Below are 20,296 nucleotides of genomic sequence, written 5' to 3' on the forward strand. Positions count from 1 at the left end.
TACAAATGACTTGGCAGTCAGGCCTCAGATGGGAAGCCTTTCATGTAGTTGCATGATTTTTGTTGACTAGAGTATAGCATGGAGAAAATATCTACTGAAGATAAGATAAATTCTGTTGCAAGACATCCTTTATATTTAGGTATGCTTTTTTATTGTTCATTAATGATTAATGGCTCTTTATGGCTTCATTAGGACCATGGACGGTCCTATCTCCCTTGTATTAAGTACTTTTCTTAGACATATTAAAAGAGGGTTTAATCCACAACTCTTTAAATTAATCTGGCTCCAGACTACTTGCTAGTCAGGGAACTACCAGAAAACCATTAATAACATAGGATGGCCCTCACTCTTATATTATTCACCAGAGCACCACCCCGGGAGTTAAAGGTGTTCAAACTTCTTGGAATAGTGGGGTGTAGCCTATGTCACCTTTGTGGTCCCATAATCCATGATTTTAGGAAGTTCAGATAAGACCTAGAGGATTTCTGGGTGTGGTCCACAAAACCCCAATTCCAAGTTGTACCCCTGTTATTTGATGTTGATATGTGTCCCAGACTATCTAAAAGCTTGTTATCTTGACAAAGATATCACGTCTGATGCGAGAATGTGGCCCATGTTGTAAGAATAGAGGGTGTAGTCCACAAACCATTTTGATTATGAATGGAGGATGTATCACATTGCCAACTTTTTGTTATTGTAGTTCCAACCTTGTTGGTGGTGTCACACTCATGTTTGAGGTAAACTTGTCCTGTATCTCCTCAAGTTAACCTAGAACCTGGGCATAGACAAAATACCAAGTGCAGCCTCACACATCCTTCATAATTGAAGTTTCCAGATTATTTGATGGCCAGGTATGGTCAGGATAATATAAAGGATTAGGTGTGATATGGTTTCCCTTGGTCAGGATATGTCCTTGGTAGGATGAAAAAGAAAAAGGCACCCTTGTTTCCTTAAGTTTACATAGTCTCAGGTTACATGGTAATCAAGAGATTCCAGAGTATTATGGCCTATGATCTGATGTCAATCATCAGTGTGGAAATGTCTGTAGGTGAATCCAAGTTTCATGTTGAAGAGGGTGTGACCTAGGTCAAAAAGGTTTTATTCGTCTAAGAAAATAAACTGAAGATAATGCCTGGCATCAGACCACGTCATGATCATGAATATTTCCATTTTCTGGGTCATTAAGCTGAAGTTCGGTCCCTTTAATGCTTGGCTCATTTGTGGTGGAAATATTTTCTGGTTTGGATAGAGAAAGAATGTGGACCACACAGCCTTGAAGAAAATAGAAGCCCTGGGTATCTGGAGATCAAGAAATCTTCAGGTTTCCTTTGAGTTCTGTTTGTGGCCTTGCACCTCTGTTAAATAATCAGATCTCTGTCAATGTTGCCTGCTTGTGGTATGGAATGTATCCAGATGTCAGGTAATAAAAAGAAGGACCAATTTGTGGTTAGTCCAAGATCCTTGATAAACAGAGTGTACCCTGAGATACATTTAAGACTTCTTTGACTTACAGAAATCAATTAAGGTCAAGATAAAGACTTGTTTCAGAGCATTAAAGGAAAAGGAAAGCACCCTTCTTATCATGGTGTGTATTTCCCTTGGTTACGTAGGGGAGAGCTTGTACCTCTCTGTACCACTAATCTGCTAGCCTTGAGTCGGGTGGTGGGTTCATAGTGGAGAACTTCTTGGCATGACAGATGTCCTGGAATATGGAGTGACTAGTGAAGCAGTACTTAATAAAAATAAATCAATAAACATGAAAAATGAATAAGAACACAAAGTTTGGATGCAACCTAAGTAACAATTTTTTCAAAGAGAATCCAGCTATGCTGTACAGAGGCTTGTGGGAGGAGCTGCCCGTACCTGTCCTGTCCTCTGCTGTGCTTGGGCTCTTAATGAACAGAGAGTGAATGATAGACTCTGCTGTGCTAAAATACACCAAGAACTCTGATCCCATGCACTAGCAGGTCATGAAGTGGTTTGCTCAGCCCTGTACTGATCTAAGACTCTCTGTCAAGTATGTTTCAGCCGTGTTGGAGCTGCATTCTCTCTACCATGAGTTTACTGCTCTGTTTCTGGGACTGTGGTCCCAGGTGACTTGCTGCTCAAGGAGCTAGAAGGCAACACTTGGTGGCCCTGTGCAGCCTACGGGTTGAAGTCATTCTTCACCCAAGAAAATTTCATACTATAACAAGTTTCAAAGATCCCCCCAAATCTTTAAAAATCCCAATGCTATAGAAACCTCAAATCTCTAAACATTAATCTCCAATGGACAGCAAGACCATGTAACATACTTTGCTTCAAAAAGGCAGAGCCAGGTGTAATGGCTATTCTTGGTTGTCACCCTAACTCTATCTGGAAGGAAAACCCAATAATGGCAGGCACACCTGGGAGGGATTTTGTTGTTGTTGCTTAATGTAAAGTAAGAAGACCCAATCTGAACCTTTGAGTTAGGAAGAAACGTCTTTGGTACAGAGGTGGGGTGACTACCCACTCTTTTAATCTGGGCCACACCCTCTGCTGGAAGCTTATGTAAGGACAGGGGAGAAGGAAGCTTTTGCTCTTTGCCTGCTTGCCTTTGCCTTGCTGGCACAGGATAGGTTATGGTTTTTAAGACTTTTTTAAAGATGCGTTCACTTACGTACAAATATGTATGTCTGCACATTTTAGTTTTGAAAATAAAATGCTTGTGTGTCAAGTAGACAAGGGATGGCTTGTGATATTTGCTTTTAATGTCAACTTGCTACAAATTAGAGTCCCCTGAGTAGGGACCCTCACCTGAAGAACTATCCTGACTTCATTAATTGATGTGAGAAGAGCCACACTGATTGTGGGCAGCACTGACTGGTAACAGACCGGATAAAAAGCCCTTTGTAGAAGGGAGACTGTTGCCTCTAGCCCACTCTGCCTTCACTCCAGGTCCAGAGTGGATTTGCCTTGTTGGCTGCTGCAGATTTCTCCACGGATATCAGAGCAAGAATTCCTACCTTCCTTCATGCACTGAGGACAAGCAGCTCTCCAGCAACCTTCCAAGTTTTTGACACCAGATTGGCACTTCCCAGTGACTCAGCCCTGTGGACTGAACAACTACCAAGCTATCAGCCTTCCCCAGGTGAGGCTGCTACTCTGAGACTGATCTGAGTGCTGAGGTACTCAATCTCGAGGGCTGATTGAGTGCTGGGATCTAATATTGTAGAACCCCATTCTCGGGGCTGATGATGCAGCTGTAAAGTGCTTCCCTGGAATTGGCAGGACCTTGGGCTCAATCCTTAGCTTGGCAATAAAATAAGATAGACCCAAGCTAGAGCGATGGCTCAGCAGTTAAGAGCAAGCACTTGCAGAGGACTGGAAGTTTGCATTCCAGCTCCCAGGTCAGTTGGCTCAACAAAGGCTGACTCTAACTCCAGGAGATCCGAAGCCTCTAACCTCTGCAGGCACCCCATCATACACATAATTAATCAAATAAAATAAATCTTAAGAAAATTAAAAAATTAGAAACTTTCAAGGTGAAAGACATCTGAGCTTTTTGGTGAGACAGGACATCATTGAACCCATCATGTATTCCAATATCAATGGCTCAGGTTACAGCACAAAATGTCTTGAATTCAATATTGGCATTAGCTGCTATATGATAAGGTTTGAGACAAGGTACCATGAAGGCTCTGATGTGTTTCTGGCTCCCTTGAGTTGAGCATATCATTTCAGCTCAGACCAGGTAAAACGTACACACTCCTTTGAAAGTAAAGGTGATCTCAGAATGTTGATGGCTCACTATTCACTTCTGAACCAAGAATGTCAGGATGTCACTTTTACCCTGATATCAGTGTCAGACATCCAGCCATTGCTAGGTTCTATCTTCTTGGAGTATATATGTAGGATAGATCTCAGTTAAAAACAATTCGTGGTCTTCACTTATTGAAGTTAAGATATGACCTGGGCATGGTCGAGGGCATCAAGGTGCAACCTATACACCCAAGATATCAGGTTGTGCCCAGTTATTAGACAGTTAGTTGCAGCCAGGACACCAGTAAGACCATAGCATGGGCCTAACTCCCTTAATGTTATAATGAGGTCATGGATGGATGGGACAAGTTGCCCCACACACTTGAAACTGAGGTTTGCCTAGGATACTTGGTGGTCAAGGAATGGGCCAGTTTGAATTGGTATCAGGATTTGAACTTTACCCTGATGTTTGCCATCAGCACTACAATTCTTGTTATAACTCAAGATTGTTCAGGTATAGGGTTTGCTAGGGTTCACAGGTGAGAACTACATATGCTCCAGGATTTATTCAAGTTAGATAGAACTCTGACTCAGAACAGTGCCATGTATAGCCAATTAAACCTGATGTTAAATGATGCATAGGTTATTTGATGGTCATGTGTGTTTGGACCCTCTTTAGGCTACAGTGTGAGATTCTGGTTCCATTTAGATGAAGATATTGTCTGCATTCAGATGAGGGCCTAGTCATCATAGAATTATTGAAGCTAAGGTCATCCGAGGCTACTTACTGGTCATAGAGTGGTCCTAGTATTACTTACTATCTCCAACATACCCTTCAAGTTAGGATGAGCCCAGCCTCTTTGCTAGTTTTAGGATGGAGATTTCTCTGGTTTCTTTGTGATCAGAATTCAGGCAAGGTCCCTAGATGTCAGGGAATGGTCCAGCCTCCTTTGTATTCCTGGTTTTGTCCTAGATCAGCTCTGGTCTCTTTTCTTGAATGGAGATGTATATGATATATTGGTTACTTTTCTGTTGCTCTGACAAAACACCATGACAAAGATGCCAATAGAAGTGTTTGAGGTTACAGTTTCGGAGAGATAGAATTCATGATGATGGAGCAAAGGGATGGGTAAGAACGTCATCATCCACAATCATGAGGACAGAGAGAGCGCACTGGATCAGTGTGAATCTTTGGAAACCCTAAAGCTCATCGCCAGTGACCCACCTCCTCCAGCACGGCCAGACCTCTTACTCCTCTCTGAGTAGCTCCACCAACTGGGGGCCAAGTATTCAAATATAAGAGTCTATGGAGGCCATGTTTGTTCAATTCCCTGGCCTCGACAAGCTCATGGTCATTACCAGAATGCAAAATGCATCATCTACCCTCAAAAGTTACCCATAATTTTTTAGTCTCAACATATTTTAAAGCCCAAATTCAAGGTTGCCTTATTACATACTTCTAATATGTAATAAGTGGCAAAGAATTTAGATCACTATTCCAAAAGAAAGAAATCAGAGCACAGTAAGGAAATTCTGGACCAAAGAAAAACCTCAACAAGACAAACTCCAAATCCTGTAGCTCCCCATCTACTGTCAGAGAGCTTAGCTGGCTCCAATCCCCACCCTGCACCCCCATTCCCATTCCTCGTGTAGGGTGAATGAACCCATCCCACTAGAAGAGGCAGAATGCAGAACCACACTCCCCTTTGCTGTCTGCAGCATACATCTCTATGATGAGCTAGTTCCACCCCTGTGTGCACCTTTTCTGGGCAGATATCCCATAGCTCTGGCATGTTCAGCATCTTGGAAGTCTTCAAACAAAGTTCAGGCTTCACCTTCACAGCTTCACACAATGGCCTCTCTCTGGGCCTTTATGCAAAGCCTGTCCTGAAACACATTGCCTGGCCATCAGTGACTCCCCTTACCTTAGAGGAAGACTCCACAACTTCTTTACTAATGTATCGTTCATGACTATAAACTACATGGATAACACTCCCATGCTTGGCTGCCCCCTTGGGATGAAGCCTGACCTCTTGAATTACATCTCAGCAGTTTTCATTGCTGCCTCTGTTTTAGGAGCAGAAAAACATTCCTCAGGCCTTTTCCCTTCACAGCACAGAAGCTTAGCCAGTGGGTCTTACCCTGAGGACATCTATTTCCTTATTTCCTTTCAGATCAGGCCTCTCCCTAATCTCCTTATCTCTTTCAGCACAAGCCTTGACTCCAACATTGAATTTCCTGGCCCTCTTTTCAAACCCTACATTTTGCATTTCTGTTTGCCCCACTTGCTCTTGTTTTTGTTCGTTATAGACATGCCTAAGAATGATAACTAATAACCATGTGAGAGTCGATATTAGGCTGTCATGAAATCTCCACCAAAAAGAAAAAAAAAAAAAACACCAATCCATTACTTTTTAGTTGAGCCTCAGGCAGATTTACAGGGCAAGGGCAAAATACCACAAGAGCAATCTCTAGCCCCACTGCTAATATTGCTTCCCTATGAAACCTCTACAGTCTACATAGCTCTCAGCACTACTGTCTTCCTACTAGGTCCTACTAGGGAGGGGGTGTGTAAGCAGGAAAAGCTCAGTAAGAGGTCCTGACCCTCTAACCATGAGACATGTGTCTGGGTTACTTTCCTGATGCTGTAATAAAACACCAGACAGGAGCAATTTAGAGGAAAAAATGTTTATTTTAGCTTACTGTTCCAGAAGTATACAGTCCATCATGGTGGAGAAGGCATGGCAGCAGGAACATAAAGCCAGCCTGACCCACTGCATTAGCAGTCCAAGAACAGAGAAAACGGGAGTGGGGCCAGGCTGCAAAACACCAAAGCCCACCCCCAGGGCTTACTTCCTTTAGCAAAGCCCAACATCTAAAAGTCACACAGCAGCACCATCAGTTGGACACCAAATGGTTCAACCCAGGAGTCAATGGAACATTTCACACTCAAACCATAGCGGCATAGCTTGAGGCTGATTTTTAACCAGTGATATTTCAGGTCTGCCAGGCCTGACCCATAAAACTCACCTATATACAGCTAGTAAGCCACAGCTAGTAAGAAATCACAGTCCTGAATCACCATGTGGAGAAGCACTCATGAACAGTGCCCATTTTGAACTTCGCACAAGGAGAAATAACATGATATTTGAGGCATTGTACATGTTTGGTCTGTTTTTTTAGAACCTCACCTTGACTGTAGGACTAGATGTCTGACACTGGACACTGGTCTGGGAGTCTGATTGTGGGTGTTTCTAGCTGGCTTAGTATCCTGAGCCAAGGTGATCTCTCTTGCTCTTTGTACGACTCAGGTGCTAAGCCCCATTTAGGATGTCGTCACCTCCTTCTGGACTCTGCTAATCCACCTGGGTGCCTGTTTATTTCCAAGGTTCTCAGCTCTGTGCTCCACAGAATGTCCCAGCCCCTAGGGACCAGCTGTTTGATCCCAGATGCCTGTGCAGCTCAATCTCGTGCATGACAATTTTCCATACTCTCTCTTTTATTTCTTGGGTTCTCAATCCTTTCATAAAAAATTCATGCTGGATGGAGGGTTTTACATACCAAACAGGCCAGAGATTTAGGGGGTCAGCTTAGTGTTTCAAAATTTCCACTGCTTTTAAATTTTTTTTACTACAATCACTCTGAAAGAACTCCCTATTGCTTGATATTAACAAATGTAGCCATTGAAGCAGACACACACACATCCAAAAACACCAGGAGAATTAATTACCTACAGTTAGACCCGTCTTATTCTTTCTCTTCCTGGGCATCGCTGTGAAGCCGATCTCCACTCGGCTTCTGTGCCCTAAGACTTACATTGTGCAGCAGGACCAACCAGGCAGTAAGATAACAAGAAAATTCCATGCTGGCCTCCCCTAGGCACAGCCCCTCTGGCTGGATAAGTAGGGGAGTAAGAACTGTCCTCCAATTTAACTACATCAAATCTAAGGGGACTCCTGCAGGCATGGGCCCTAATAGTCAGAATATCAGCATCTTAACATGAGCAGAACCCCTGCCTTACAGAACTCCCTGGCTCCCACCAGGGAAGTAGTTTGAAATTATGATAAAACTCACTATAATTTTGTATGCTTGTTACATGGCAAGCACTACTATTAGTGCTGTGTGGCACTGTCAGTACGCCAACTCCATTAATGTCTGATGGTCTTGTCATCTTCATATGAAGTAGGAGAAGGCTGAAGAGTAGGGAGCTGAAGTTACTCCCTCTAGGAAAGGCTGGAACCCTAGGGATCTCAAGTCTGAAACTTTGATTCAGAGTCATAGACATTGTTACTGTGGCAAAGGTCAGTGGGCTAAGAGAGAGAATATCCAAAATGTAACTCAAAGCCTGCCATGAATAAATTGGGCTTGTTTGTTTGTTTGTTTGTTTGACTTTAGGGGTACTATGGATCAAACTCATAACTTCACTGACACTCAGTAAGCAAGTCATCAAGAATGTATTACTGGGCTACAAGCCTAGCCCATGGGATTTTGAAACAGTTTTATCATGTGATCTAGGCTGTCCTCAAGTCCGTAAAATCTTTTGAGTATTAGAATCCCAAATATACACCATCGGCTCAGTAAACAAGTTGTTTTAACACAGAGAAAAGTGTTGTGTTTCTCTTTAAAATAGCGTTTTCCTTTTCTCAGTGTGGTGAACCATTAATCTACAATGTTGTATTTGGGTCTTCCCCTCATAATGGCATTGAGCTTGGTCAAATGATATGTTATGACCAATAAGATAAGTTTGCACAGTGGGAATTCTTATCTTGCTGCTCTCAAGTGGCCCATGGCTGTTACATACATGAGTCTAGACAAGGTTGTTAGAAAATGAGATGTGGGTAGTCATAACCCAGATCACTTTGAACCAGCCCCAGATCATGTGAATAAAGTGCCAAGCAGTCCAGGCCAGAAGAACCATCACACCAATCCACAAAGCCAAAAAAGTAAAATATATACTGTCGAAACCCACCTAAGATTTGGGGTGTTTTATTAAACAAAAAAAAATCTAGTATAGAATCAGGTGATAATAGTTTCCTAATTCTGTGGCTGCTTCAGCTCCAGCCATCTCTTCTATATCCTAGTGTTTAAAAATAAGACAAAAAGGGTATAACTTAATGATGTTTCCTGGATAATATTTGCTTAATAATAACAATTCTTTGACTTATTTTCTGTTGGGCAAAACTTGTCAAGGAGTTAGTAATTGCTTTTGCTCTAGGAAGTCATGCATGCAGATGAGCAAAATGGATGCTCAGCCATTTGTAACTATGGGTGCTGGAAGATGTTCAGTACCAACTGTGTGTGTGCCCTGTCCATGGCTGGGGGAATTATTCTCCACAAATAACCAAAGGTGAGTGATAGCCATATGCAAGGGAAGAGTCAAGGTGCAGAAGCTAGAGGCCTATGAGGGTCTGTGAATGGATGGTCTGACTGAAAAAAGCTATCTGCCCCAAACTGAAGAAGACTGACAGACAGGATGGGGGAACAACAGACAGGTAAACAGAAATGGCAGTGACTAATAATTGGTCCATACCAGCCATGTGCTTTGTCAGCTTTCCCTCTAGCCAAAATATCCTGAACTTCCACCAGACCTGCCAGGCACTGCAAAGACTTCTGTCTGCTAGCACACTTGCATAGGTTTGCGCATGTGTGAGAAATGAGCACCTTTCCAGGTCTTCTGGAAACTCTCATCCTTAGGATACTTTATGTATTTCTTTTTAAGATGAAAAAACTACTGATGTCTGAAATCTGAAGTCCAAATCCATGGAGTCTGAAGGCTGCAGTCTCTGCTCCTTCATACCCAATGCTCCCAGGGTTTCTACTCTTCTGCCCATGTCTTCAACACTTGTTTATCCTTCCAGACTTGGTTCATGCCCCACCCCTTTGAGTTTTTCACCACCCATCTCTTTCAACTCCAGGCACTTGGAGCATCTTTATTCTCAGTGGGCAGAGAGTGATTGCTAGGACAGGGTAGTTGGAGGTTAAAAGGAGGTGAAGTTCTGTTTTCCATTAATTACTAGCCTTATCACCTGACCCTGGACAGATGACTTAACATTTCAAAGATGCCATCTCCATAGTCCTAAAAACAGCACCATCCGAAATTAAATAAAATCTCTTAGTGTAGTGTTTTGTTAAATGACCATTGCACATTTTATTGATAATGACTGAAAAAACTACTTTTTCTTTCTGCAGAAGCCGGGCTCAATATTTTTAGGAAAGATGGAATTATGAGATGTTTAAATCCATGTTCTAGAAAAAAATGTCAGTCATGTGCTTTCTATAAATACTGGTGGAAAGCTAGTGGGTGGGCGGGTGGGTAAATAGGTCAGTGGATGTGTGAGTTGGGTAGACGGGTAGGTGAGTGAATGGGCAGGTAGATGAATTTATAGATGTATTGATGGTTGTGTGGATGGATGTGCAGATGGGAGGAGGGATCGATGGACATAGGTGGATGGTTATGCTGTGAGTAAATGGATGGATGGATGGATGAATATGTGGATGGGTGGGTAAGTGGATAAATGAGTAGATAGATGGGTGAATTTATGGGCAAATAGCTTGACCCATCAAGCCCAGTGAATTTAGGTTATTTGGGTTTTCTCCCTTTTTCCCCCTTCAAAATTCTATGGTTTCCAGAGTTTAACCTTTCACATCTTGACTAAATTTACTCTATTTTTAATTTTTTTCTTAAAATGTTTTTGAAGTATCCCATTGTTTGGGTATAAAATGATACTGATACTTGTATATTGAAGCAAACAAATAAAAATGGCAGAAGAAGCAGATGCACCAAGCAAAAACAGCAATGGTGAGGCCATCACAGTAGCTGTGCTGGTGGGAAGACACTGAAAAGGGTCAACAGCTACTCTGAAAACCGTCTGAATGGGGAAGGTGGAAACATCAACAATGATTCTGAAATTTCCAGCTTAGGTTGGATGTGGTGGGGTGAAGTAGAAACTCAAGGGTTCGTTGAAAAGTCAGTTGGATGGTGTTTTGCTGGGGCAAACATATGAAGGGATGTTTAGGTGAAGTGGGTAGAGGTAAAAGACTAAGGCAGACTCATGAAGGAACATTTGGCTGAAGCAGACACAGGAGAAAGGGTGTTCTGCTAAAGCAAGCACATGAAAGGACACGTGATGAAGGATTCTTGCTGATACATGTATTGGCCCACCTTACATTGCATAGTTGAACTGCATTTATCGTGATTCCATAGAGAGAAATGCACAAAAAAAAAAAAAAAAAAAACATCAACCCTGCAATTTCTTGCCACATCCATGGACTCAGGCTGATTGACAGAAGGATGTCAGCTGAGACAAATGTGATTTGTTGGTTTGGCTGGAGAATAAAAGTCTGGAGGGGTATAAATAGGACTCAGCAGACAGTGGCAGAGACTGAGCTTGGCTTGCTGGCAAAGCTAGCTGGGCAATGCTTGTTGGTTTCACGTCCTCCCTGATCTTTGCTTCACACAGCTGAGGACTTTTCCTGGAGTTCCTGTCGGCCATGGTCCCTCTTGCTGACTCATGCCAAGGCTGAGGCCTGGCTGTCCATACTAGGTAGGGCCACCACTACTCATGTTTGCTATCTGGAATCTACCAAACCGGACTGCTGGTGTATCTATGAAGAGTTTGTGAATGGATTAAGCTGCTGCTGCTGACCTGTGAACGGAACTGCTGGTTTCCAGACAACATAGACAGGAGTTGCTCCAAAGAACCTTTCTAAACAGACCCACTTCCCCCATATCCTTTCTTTTTCACTACTTCTGGTGGGTGGTGGGCTCAAAGTGAGGTTAAAGCAGTTAAGAACTGTCATCGGAAATAAGCATTGAAAAAAAATTAAACTTAGAATGGGATCATTCACTGCGAAAGACAGAAAAAGGGAAACATTCTACTAAACCCACCATTCCCATCAATTCAGACTGTATCGTTAAACAGAGACACATACATTACACTTTAGGAGAAGGGACCACCCACACTTCAGAGCTCTTGACTGTTTTTATCCCTCCAGGTTCTCCATAGCACCTAGCATGGGAATCAAAGGAGTTATAAGGTAGCCTCATTGTCTGTCCCTTATAAAGACATCAAAGTATCACCCAACAGGAGAGAGAAGGACCTTGGGTGAGTCATGAGAGAGTCCTGCCCATCATCTCCCAGTGGCAGATGTGTCTGGTACATGCCCAGCCACCTACAGCTAAGGCCACATGGCTCAAGCTTCTCCTTACTTTTGCTCACCTTGAACAACATGTGTCATGATCATAAGTGTCAGGTCAGTCCCTTCGCAGAGAAGGAACCCTGTTCAGTAGCTTAGGGAGAAAGAAAACCAAATTATGGAGCACTGGGAAATGGTTCCATTAGTTTCTGACAAGTGTTTTTTAATGAAAACAATACAGACAATTTTTCATTAAGTTAGTTTTATTAAAATCTTAGAAGAACGACCTTTACTCTGATACTCTGTCTCCTCTCCATTTTTATGTAAGGATGTCCTTTCTGTGTGAATTGAAGATAATAAGTCGTAGTTCTTATATATTTTTAATGATCTATTCAGCAAAATTAAAAATCAGTAACCTTCTAGGTATGCTCACTCTCTTTCTCTTTGGTTTAATTTAAATAGCTGTGGTAGAACAATAGCCAGTAGGCACTGGTAGCTAACCAGACACTGCCCTGTCACTAAGTGCCCTATCACTTGTGGGATATTGCCCTAGAAAGTCAACACTAGCTAGTTCATACTTCCCGGTAGGCACATTGATATCAGAGGTGTTGCCCAAAGTCAGGGAGGGCAACTCCGAGTTAGCTGGTTCTAGTTTATTTGTTCATTTCTGTGTATATCCACTCAGTTACCATCTTCTGGGATGGAGACAACACAGCAAGTCAAGTAGACAAGGTCTCTCTCTTTCTTAAACTTGGAGAACAGCAGTGAAGACATAACCTGATCATCTGGGCTCAGAGCTTGAATAGGACCAGTGAGGCTCTGGGACGTGGTGTGGTACACCTCTTACTGAGAGGATCAGACAAGTTTTGCCAGATGGGCATGCCAGTCAGTGGGACAATGAGAAGAAAAACAGGTGATTTTTTTTCCTTTCAGAAGTTCCCTTTTTAAATATCCTGTTTCCTTCTGAAGAGTCTCCCCAACTTCTCTTTATGTAACTGGTTTTACAAAGATCTAGAATCTGTAGCAGAGAGTCTCTCATCCATTCAAATAACAACTTGACCAGATAGCAGAAAAGCCAGGCAAAGCTGCTAAGTCTTCTGTTTTAGAGAAAAGGGGGCCCTTAAATCACATACCTGAAGGAGGTGGAAGAGAACATCATCCCCCCCCCCCCAGTCTTTTATCCTGTGGCAATTTTCTCAGCTGATTTGATTAGCTTTAGTCCCAATGTTGAATAGGACTGTATAGACTTGGCACAAGAAAGCCAGCTCATGAACAGAGCTCTCATGTTTTGATCCAGCTGCATGCATTACAATAATTTGAAGGAATGGATTTTAAAATGCAGATCACAATTCAGTAGCCACATGGCATCTATATATTTTTAACCTTCCCAAAACAATTCCCATGCACACCAAAGTCTACAAGCTAAGCTGAGCCTCCATCCTCCCCAGCCTCCTCCTGTTCCAGTGCCTCTGTCTCTCACTTCCATTTCCAGAGTACGAGCTATCCTCCACTCCTTTCATGCATGGGGCTAACTGGTGACCACTGGGGCTCTTTAGAATGTGCTGCATTCTCTGAGTCTAAGTCTTCTGCCATCTACCTATCCAGTTGTTTGCTGTTGTTGTTACTCTTGTGTGATGCTCTCAGGATGCCATATGCAGGGACCAGACTGTGAGCATAAGAGCCAGGCAGCCCTAGCCTCAAGCTGAACTCTCTCAGAGCCCAGAAGCTTCTACTTACCAGCATTCAGCTCTCTTTGCTCAGAAGGCCAGCACAGGAGCTCCATGAAGCACAGACTGTATTAGCAGACTGACACAGCTGACAGCAGGTTTGAACTGGCAGGTTCAGTCTCTGCCAAGGTTTTTCTTCATCTAGATCATGCTATGTCTAGTATGAGTTCAGCATATGGGGGATTAATGTTGAGCTCACAGCTGTTCCTAGACAAAGCTGATTAAAGAGAAAGTCTAGAGCATTAAGATGTAACCCAGTAGTAGAACACTTGCCTTGCATATATGCATGTACAAGACCCTGGATTCTGTTCCCAGAGCCACAAAAAGGGAAAGACGGTAAAGGAGAAACCAGAGAGACTAAGAAAAGGAAAGAGGCCAGGTAGAGAGAACAGGATTCCATCTTGTGATACTCGATATTCTGGTTTGCTTGAATTCAGCCGTTTGGCTTACAGATTGGAGTCAGAGGTCTGTGTGCAGAATTCCCTACATCAAAGTCTCCCCCTCTCCGTTATGGTTTGGATATGTCATATCTACCAGACACTCATGGCTCAAAGAGTTGGTTTTCAGAACCATTCAGAGCAGGGGATTTCTGATCATTGCTAAGTCATCAGGCCACCAGCTTCCCAAAAGAATCAACCTCTTGACAGATTAATACCATGGCACATGGTAGGACGCGGCACAGCCTCGCTGGAGCAAATACCTTACTAGCTCTGGAAAATCTACCTTGTCCCTGGTCCCTTCATGCTTCGTTCCTTTCTGTGTCACCTCACAGTCCCTGCTGATGTCCAACACCACCATAGTCTCACAGCAAAGGAGCCAGGGGACCATGGACTAAAACCTCAGAACTCACAGCCAAAATAAATCTTTTCTCGCTTAAGCTGTTTATCTCCTGCATTTATCACAGCCTCAAATGTCTGACAGCCACACCTCCATAATTCTCTTTTGTTTTTATTGGCAATTGAGGAGCTCACAGGACACCCCTGTTTGAGGCAGTGGGTTTGTGTGCTTCCGCCTCAAAGGGCAGATTCGCAGACTTAACGATTTTATCAATAAAAGATAAAGAGGGATGGGTGCTGTTGTCATGGAGAGAATGCAGTGTTCTGTGGGATGGAACCTCAGTGTCCACGCTGGTGAAGCAGGGCCAGAACTGCCTGCTGCAGAGTGCTTGGCTTGTGACAAGGAACAGATGGCGTTCGGATATTGTGTTTTCGATTGTTGTTGAAGTTTCAGCCGAGTTATCACACAGCCAAAGAAATAAAACAGAAACAAAAGTCAAGTTCTTGGACCACTCTGGCTCTAGAGGACAGACTTGCCCAAGGACCTAGAGAAGAAATGTTAGGGAAGAAAGCATCAGTGCTCACAGGGAGACAGAAAGCCGTGGCTCGGTCTTTGAAAGAGGAACTTCTAATGAATTGGGATAGATTTTTTTTTGAAACACCAAGATTTTAACTTGTTGTTGGAATGGAAACAGTAGGAAAGAGACATAAAAGGGAAAAAACAGATGAGGTTGCACCTAATGGGCTCCTGTAAACAGCCTCGCCCTGCATGGGGGAGAGCAAAGGCATAGCCAATTTGAGAGGCAGCTTTTAGGTTCAGAATCCTGGCAGGATGCACATGAAAGAAGCTGGGATGCTAGAGGGATATGGAAATGGCGTGCAGAGAAGAAACTGAGAGAGACCCACTGCAGCAGGACAGCAATGGCCAGGAGAGGTAGTTATGCTCACATCTGAGGAAGGAAGCTTGCCCAAAGCCTGAGAAATAAATTCAAAAGCCAAGAGGGGAAAAGTTGCAGGGGAGCCATGGTCTAGAAAAGATCGACTTTCAGGAAACCTGGGGTTGTTTACGTACAGGGAAGTTGCATTCAACCAGTAAGCACGTTTGAAATCTGGAGTCCAGAACTTTGTATAGAGCCCCTGCATGCCTTGGTCTTGGCAGTGGCGTACTATGTCAGTGGTGCAGAGGGATAAAAGGCATTTAAAACATGAAAATTCACAGTGCAGAGAGCAAGAGTCAAAGGAAAGACATGAAACTGAAAACATCCTCACTGCTGAAGTTCATTGCGTACCTACTGGGTGTTAGTAGACTCTTCCTGTGACTTATCTCTCCGTCTGTGGGACCATGATTCAGTAAATAGGTAGCAAGGTGCTGAAACTTTCCAATGGAATTTGAGACACATGCTGTTATGTGTTGACTCTGTGTGTGTGTGTGTGTGTGTGTGTGTGTGTGTGTGTGTGTGTGTGTGTGCACATATATATATGAGATCATTTACCTATGTATGCACATGTGGAGCATAGAAATTGACTTCAGGAATTTTCTCTCTTTCTCCACCTTATCTTTATTTGTTTTGAGACAGGTCTCTCATTGAATCTCTATTTTTGGCTAAGCTGGCTACCCAGTGAGCTCTCAGGGATCCTACCTCCCTCCTCCATCTGTGGGGTAACAGGCAGGGTGCCTTATCCAACCTAACCCTCCACACTCAAGTGTGCACATTTGTGTTACAAGCACTTTATTGACTGTCCCATCTCCCCAGCCTACATTCGACCTTTGGATTGATGATATCTATTTGGACTTAAGCCTGGAGAACTGTAGATAACGCTGGCCAATCAAGCTAAATGTGAAACACAACAAACAAACCTTCTCTTCTTTTCACTCAGCCATCACCATGCACTTCCTGCTTCCAAACAAAACGGAGAGTGTCTGCAGTCTGTGGCTGGAACAGAGATGGGAAGTCTGTTTGGAAGCTGTATAGAAATCTCTGGGAGACATACTATCATCTAAGGAAGTTTGTACTGCCCTGTGGCCTGATACTGTCAAACCTTGGAATGATGGGATACACGAGTATGCTTATTAGCTTTTGTCAACTAGAGACATTTTAGAAGAAGGAATCTCAACTGAGAAATTGCCTCCACCAGATTTGCCCGTAGGCAAATCTGCGGGACATTTTCTTGGTTAATCTTTGGTGGATGTGGGAGGAGCCTGTCCTCTGTGTGCAGGGCTACCCCTGAGCAGGTGATCCTGGGAAGTAGAGGGGAGGCACATGCCTTTAATTCTAGCACTCAGGAGACAGGAGGCAGGCTGTGAGTTTGAGGTCAGCCTGGTCTACAGAGCAAATTTTAGGGCAGCCAAGACCATACAGAAGAACCCTGTCTTGAAAACAAACAAACAAACAAACAAAACAAAACAAAAAATACAAAACAAAAATAAAGAAAAGACAGGACAAGACATGACAGCAAGTTGAGCAAGCCATGGAAAGCAAACCAATCGGCAATGTTTCTCTATGGTCTCTGATTCAAGCCTTGCCTTGAGTTCCTCCTGCCTTGGCTTCCTTCAATGATGAACTATAACTTATATGCTAAATCAGTCCTCTCCTCCCCAAGCTGCTTTTAGTCATGATGTTTACCACAGCAATGGAAAACTAGCTAAGACAACAAGGGACTTGAGCTTAGAAACACCTAATTTCGAGGGGCTGAAAGATGGATTACTAGTTCATTGGAATTTCCTTATAAGAAAATGAAATGCAACAAGTCCCCAGAGGGAGGGAACTACAACCAAGCCAGATAAAGTTAGAAAAAGAAAGAGGAAAAAATTCATATAGTTGTTGGTTTGTTTTAAGTTCTTTAAAAACAAGACTGATTTGGGGGAAAGAAAGAATGTACAGTGTTAGCTTAAATAAAGTAGGTCTTAAAAGCATTTTATATTACCACAATCCTGGTATAATTAGGCCATTCTGTTATTTCAAGCCCATTGGAATCCCTCTGGTGAGTGGCTATAAAGCCAAACATAATTTGTGCAAATGTGTGACGTCATTAGTCTTACTTTAAGCTGTGGAATAGAATCCACACTGAGAAAAGTGTCCCCAAACTGCAAAGAACGTAGAACCTTGATAGTAAAGCCCTGGTCTCCATGTGACCTACTTAGTCCTGTCTGGCATGATGTCCCTTGTAGGTGAGAACAACAGTCAACTGTTCCTGAAAGCAGCACTCTGATGTCATCCACAAACTAACTCAGGTAATCTTTATGTCTGGTGGGATGGGTGCTGTCCTCACACCTGGCCCAGGTTACCTACCAGCTCCTGCTTGCATTACTCTTAATTGTCTCCCAACCAGGTTCCTTGGTATGAAATAACATCCATGGTCACAAGAGCTTGGTTTAAAACCTAGGTCCTACCTTGCTTCCTTTCTGTTTAAACCCCACCAAAGATTCTTGATTTATTTAACTTAAGCCCAAATCTCTTATCTTGCCTTACAAATCTGTGTACAATCTACTTCCATTAGCTGTCTGAACACACTACCCTTTTCCCTGTCATGTTATTCTTTTTGGAATTTATTCTTTTAATTGTTTTTTATAACCCTTAATGCATTCCCTTTGACTCCACCCAAGCCATACTGGTCTCTACCTTGTATCTCAAACACCCTTTCAATGTCTCTTCCCAATATTGGTTGGTTGGTTGGTTGGTTGGTTGGTTGGTTGGTTGGTTGGTTGGTTAGTTAGTTGGTTGGTTAGTTGGTTGGTTGGTTGGCTGGTTGGCTAGTTGGCTAGTTGGCTAGATGGTTGGTTGGCTGGTTGATTATTTTCCCCCTTGCTACTATAGATCAAACACAGGCCCTGCATATACTAGGCATGTGAACTACCCCAGCCCCCGTCACTCTCTTGAAACTTGGATGCACCCACACTGCACCTCATCTCCCTCCATCTGCTCCTTTCCCACACATCTCATCCATCACACATTCTACCCATTACACCTTGTATTCGCTGCCTTCCTCCCCTGTAAGAATGCAGTTCTCATGGAAATAGAGGGTTGGGGTTGCTTCATTTACTGCTGGATCCCAGCCACTTGATACGGTGCTAGGCTCCTTGTAGCATTCAATGATCATTACTAGAAAGAATAAATTAACTCATGCTTAAAGACAAGAAACCCATGGAACAATGGCATAGAGTGATTAAGGAAGCAGGAGGCAGCCTAAAAATCTAAGCCCGGACAGCCTGGCCAGTGCATTTTTCTCCTCAAAGAAGCACAAAAGATTAATCAAAATAGAGCTAAAGGTGATTTCTATTAAAAATTCTGTTCCCTCCATAACTTCCTTCCTACATACTTCTTTTTCATCTTCTCACATGGGTAGGAATCTGTGCCTTGCAGAAAGTGTAAGAGAGAATGGATAGAGAGAGGCAAGCAGGGAGGCAGGCAGAGAGATCAGTCCTTCACTCTTTTGAAATTACACTGATTTTCACAAAAAGTCCTAGAACCTCCTCGCAGAATGCTGGAGACTGAAAAAGGGACAACCAAAATCAGAACAGCCCCTTCCACTTTAAAAGTGAATTCCTTTTGTGCACATCCGGGTCCCATGATATTCAGTATTGCTGAGATAGACCAGGCATTTTTAGGTCCTCAGCACACTGGCTCAGAAACCCCGGTGCCTGCTCAGTCTACTCTGCAGTAGTAGAGTGACTTCTGGAGACATCACAAGAGGGCCCGAATGTCCATCCTACCGATGTGTATTCAATCGCCTATCAGGACCTGAGAGGAACTAGCAAAGCAAAGACCTCTCTGAAGCCCCACATGTCTTCTCTACAGAGCAGCAGCACATCCGGCTAACCACATCCCTGGTGAAAGCCATGATGTCCATAGGAGAAAGAATAATGGCAGACATCTTGTCTTCTCCATCTCTCAGCCTCATTTCAGGAAGGTTGACCTCGACATGCTCATGACCTGGGAAAAGGGCATTAATTAATAAAACATGCTTTTCCTAGTCGGTGTGTTTTGTTACACCCATCTTTCCCACCTCTCCTTCCTTTTCTGTTCAGTTGACATGGCCACTGGCTACTGCTTCTGAGAGGGAAAAGTTTATCTTTCTCCTCAGTTTAGTGTATGCATGTGTGTATATACATATATGTGTATATGTGTGTATGTCTGTGTATGTATCTGTGTATAAATTCATGCAAATGTGTATTGTGTATATATGTATGTGAATCTGTGTGTTTTTATGCAAATATGTATGCATATTTATAATGCATTTGTAGATGTGTGAATTTATAACTATGTATATGCAAGTATATGTACTGTGTAGTTATGTATGCATATGTATTTATTCATATGTATATATACATGTATAAATGGGTAAATATATGTGCATATGTGCATATAAACGCATATATAGGATATATATGCCTGTATAAAGGGATGTCATAGGTATGTGTGTATTATTAATTTATAACTATATATGCATGTATCTGTGTACATTTATGTGTTATAAGTATGTCTACATATGTTCATATACATGCATTTTGTATAAGTATGGATATAACGATGTACATATTTTTCCAAAGATGGAATTCAGAGTCTTGCTTATGTTGGGTGTCTGCTCTACCACTGAGCTACATCCCCAGACTGTTGTCTAACTTTACAAAGTTAAGCAGGAAGCAGTCTTGACAGTATAGGGACTCTAGGACCAGCCAAGAATTTCCTTACAGGTTCTCTGGCTTCCAGAGATGCTTCACCATATGCTGAGCTCTCTCAATCCTACATGACCAGAAGAACAGCATTGTTCATAAATCCTAGCTCATCTGAATGACCTTGTTCACATCCCAGTCACAGCCAGCAATGGAGCATAGAATCCCCTGTGAAGGAGCTCTGTCAGTACCAACCAGGGAAGGGAACAAACTGGGGACTAGAATCCTTTCTGTGGTCATAATTCGTACGTTAATGTGCCTAC

This window comes from Rattus norvegicus, chromosome 1 (assembly GCF_036323735.1).
Source record: "Rattus norvegicus strain BN/NHsdMcwi chromosome 1, GRCr8, whole genome shotgun sequence".
Lineage (NCBI taxonomy): Eukaryota > Metazoa > Chordata > Mammalia > Rodentia > Muridae > Rattus > Rattus norvegicus.